This window comes from Apodemus sylvaticus, chromosome 20, assembly GCF_947179515.1.
Source record: "Apodemus sylvaticus chromosome 20, mApoSyl1.1, whole genome shotgun sequence".
Lineage (NCBI taxonomy): Eukaryota > Metazoa > Chordata > Mammalia > Rodentia > Muridae > Apodemus > Apodemus sylvaticus.
Window position 1 is genome coordinate 6,364,548 of NC_067491.1, and position 3,386 is coordinate 6,367,933.

General features: G+C 46.8%; 1 pseudogene; it reads right to left on the reverse strand.

Annotated features, from left to right (window-relative positions):
• Positions 1 to 285: 285 nt before the first annotated feature.
• On the reverse strand, positions 286 to 816 carry LOC127671298 (ubiquitin-like protein ISG15; annotated as a pseudogene).
• Positions 817 to 3,386: the final 2,570 nt, after the last annotated feature.

Consider the following 3,386-nt stretch of genomic DNA (forward strand, 5'->3'; position numbering starts at 1 on the left):
CCTTGGACATTCAGGGTATGAGCTTGGGCCAGATGGGAAGCAGGAGCCAGGGTGGAACTGGATGCGGGAGAATCACTGGGTGAGTTGCCTGTGAACAAGGAACAGGAAGAGGAGTGGGCAGGAAAGGCTCCGAACTTCTCTCATCTGCGATGAGAGACCAGGAAGGAGGGAGGGGAAGATTGGGTAGGAATATCCATAAACTGCTCTGAGTATCTTTTTTTTTTTTTTTTTTTTTTTTTTTTTTTTTTTTTTTTTTTTTTTTTTTAGGCAGAACTTTTTATTGCATCATCTTTTATAACCAACATTGTATCTGGATAGGGGCCTTAGGCATAGTAGTCCCCCACCCCTCAGGTGCAAATTCATGATCACTGTGCACATTGGGGCTTTAGGCCATACTCCCCCAGTGGCTCGAAGCTCAGCCAGAATTGATCGCCATGGTCTTGCTCCTGCTGGGACACCTGATGCTTAAGCGCTTCTACAGTCTGGGTCAGCGGGACCTCGGAGATACTGCTGCGGCCCCTTTCATTCCTCACCAGGATGCTCAGAGGATCGCCGCGGTTCTGTACCGTTAACAAGACTGCGCTGCCAGGACCCAGCCCCAGCTCCAGCCCCAGCCCCAGCCCCAGCCCCAGCCCCGGGCTCAGCCCCAGCCCGGAAAGGTGTTACACCGTCCTGAAGAAAATTGGAAAGCTGGCACGCCAATCTTCTAGGCAATCTGCTTCTTCAGATCTGACACCATCATGGAGTCTGCCGGACACCTGGAACTCATCCCCCCCCCTCCCCCCGCAGCATCTTCACCCTTAGGCTCCAGGCCATTGCTGCAGGCTCCAGAACTAGGTTCCCTGGAACTAAAGAGCCGGCTTCTCTCAGCTTCTGGCTGCTTACTCTCTGCTCCGAGCATCTCGGCCAGCCTGATAGACAGTGCAGATGGCTTCTTGGTGTAATCCAGCCTTGCGCGGCACGGCCTGGCTCTAGCAGCCCCCGCTGTACTTGTTCCTTGCAGCCAGGGCAGTTGTGCTGGAGGGACAGCTTACCATCCCTCTTAGAGCAGTTCCTCAGAAAGTGAGCGGAGCAGTTCTCAGGCCTGCCTTACTCAGCCTGCAGGGTCTCCTCTTGTCTTCTAACGGTTTTTAAAGGCTATCTGAATTCTGTTTAAATAGCTGTCAGGCTAAGTTAGCTGCTACAGTTCTTGTTATTTGCCGTTTAATCCCCACCAATATAACCTTCGAGCTCAGAAGACTATGTGCCCCACTGCAGACGATCAAATAATATTTTTTTTTGTATGAATGCATTTTAAGTGGAGGTGGCTAATGACTTTTTAAAGCACAGGATACTTAAGTTACTTAATATTTAACTACTGGTTTGTTACAATGTTGCAAACAACCTCTTCAGCAAAATCTAAGAATCGTGATATGGCTGCCTCCCATTTATCTGTCTGCAGATGTTGGTGCTGAGAACCTGGTGTGGGGCGGGGAGGGGTTGGGGGAGGATGGCGGCCCTGGTTTATAGATCCAGGCTGTGTGTGTAGGGAATGTATCAATCTTATGCAGAGAACGCCACACAGGAGATGAGGAGAGAAAAATATCCTGGCTAGAGGTAGGATGGGCAGGGGGGACGTCAGGTGGAGGCTGGTATCTGGGGTTACATGCAAACTAGTAAATTCCATGAATATTCACACAGATCATCCTTAGAGGTCTAATACAGCAGTCACAGAGCAAACTCCTCTTCCCCGTCTCACTATCATCCCAGAGAATCTTCAGCTTTTTTCTAGTTAAGCAAATCTCTTAAAATAAAGAATTAGGGAAGTCACCCAACACTATACCCTTGGCGGGTTTCAATGTGTTCACGATGTCTAACTACTTTCTGAGAACTAGACTTCTTAAATGTTGAACTCTGTTTCCCCCCTAAATATTGAAAATAATATGGAAACATTACATATACAATTTTAGACAGGGTCTCCCTGTATAGATCAGGCTAGCTTAGAACTTGCTAGGTAGCATAAGCCTGCCCCAATTCTCTGGTCTCAGCCTTGCAAATACCGCAATTACACGTGTGCACCAGCCTGTCTAGCAGGAAGACTATAAAATATGTAGATGTCAAGGAAGTTTTGCTGAAATGTCAAAGGGGGAGAGTGCCACGCTTAAACTATCAAGATCTCTGAAACGAAAATTTAGTCAGCACTTCCCTCAGAATGGCTTCCGTTCCGTTCCGCCGAGGGGAACCACGGGGAGCTGTAATTTGTCTAAGTGATAAACACTTAAGAATGAGAGCAGAGCTGGGCTTCTCCTCCCGCTGCTGCAGCTCAGGCTAATGGAGCAGGGGGTTTTCTGGTCATTCCTCACTCCTGCGTCTGGAACTGCCCAGGCCGATGAGCAAATCGATCTATTTAGCTTTGCTGAGCACTGTTTAATATCCCAATCTGAAGAGCCATGGGCCGCACTTGAAGAGGAGGGCCCAATTTAATGTCTAATTTCCCCCGCCCTTTCTCCTTCTTTTCCCCCTCTTTTCCTCTTCTTCTCCTTCTGGCGATGGGGCCCTCCTCTGTGGCCAGTGTCTTTTTTCATTATTGTATCTAGCCGCAATAGTCATATAGAGCACGCTGCAAATTTAGAAGATTCTATTAATGCACTTCAAGACAGTATTTCATATGTATCTATGGACAAACTGGGCCTGTTGGTCATTACTCATGGCTTTTGACTTTTTAAAAATAGGATTTGGGACTAGTTTCAGGATCACACACACACACACACACACACACACATGGACTCACACACACACAGACCCACACATATACAGATTCTCTCTCTCTCTCTCTCTCTCTCTCTCTCTCTCTTTCTCTCTCACACACCACACCCACACACACACACACACACACAGACACACAGACACACACACACAGAGGAATGAACAGGTATTTCTCATGTCTTCAATGTCCCTGAATGAGCCCAGCCCCTCTGATTATCAATCTCCTCAGCAGAACAGCACATTCATTACTATTGATTAATCTAGCACAGCATCATTATCAGCTGAGCCCTCAGTTCATATGAGGGTTCGCTATAGGCAGGCTGTATGTTTTGGGTTTGGGCAAATGTATAGTATCACATGTTCACCATTCCAGTATCCTATGCATATTTTAACCTGTTTATTACCTTTAAAAATTAATAATTCTGCTGATCATGGTGGCTAATGTTGGCAGTCACAACATATGGGAGCCTGAAGCAGTAGGATTTCAAATACCAGAGCAGTATGGTAGACCATATTTCCAAATAACCCCCCAACCCTCACATCAATAATTCCTTAATACAAGATATCTGATGAATGTTAAAAATTCCAACTATCTCCTAAATTCTGTGCACGCTTTCCTGTCTCCTCCAGGATATTCTGTG